Genomic DNA, 322 nt, shown 5'->3' on the forward strand with positions numbered 1-322 from the left:
GCTTATTACAGTTAATAAGCTGCACAAGCTGTCCCTGATGGTCTAGTGGCTAGGATCCGGCGCTTTCACCGCCGTGGCCCGGGTTCGATTCCCGGTCATTGAACACTAAGTTATTCAAGCTCAACTGTCTTGCATATGAGTCTGTCTTGGTGCATGACTGACAGGCTACAATGCACAGCAAGGTGTACATAGAACTAGTCCTAGTGTACTTGGATTGGGGAAATATCCAGCACCTTAGGCATTTACCAGCAGAGGAGTACAATTTGGCAAAAAGCTCAAATGTAGCAAGATCCAAATGACAGTATATGAGCTGTTTTGGAAT

The 322-nt window shown here is 45.7% G+C and overlaps 1 non-coding gene across 1 annotated transcript; it reads left to right on the plus strand.

The window, feature by feature from the left end:
- The first annotated feature begins 31 nt into the window (after positions 1 to 31).
- trnae-uuc (transfer RNA glutamic acid (anticodon UUC)) lies at positions 32 to 103 on the plus strand. Its single transcript has one exon. It is a non-coding gene; the product is annotated as a tRNA-Glu (tRNA).
- The last annotated feature ends 219 nt before the right edge of the window (positions 104 to 322 follow it).

Source organism: Austrofundulus limnaeus, unplaced genomic scaffold (genome assembly GCF_001266775.1).
Source record: "Austrofundulus limnaeus strain Quisiro unplaced genomic scaffold, Austrofundulus_limnaeus-1.0 Scaffold6810, whole genome shotgun sequence".
NCBI lineage: Eukaryota > Metazoa > Chordata > Actinopteri > Cyprinodontiformes > Rivulidae > Austrofundulus > Austrofundulus limnaeus.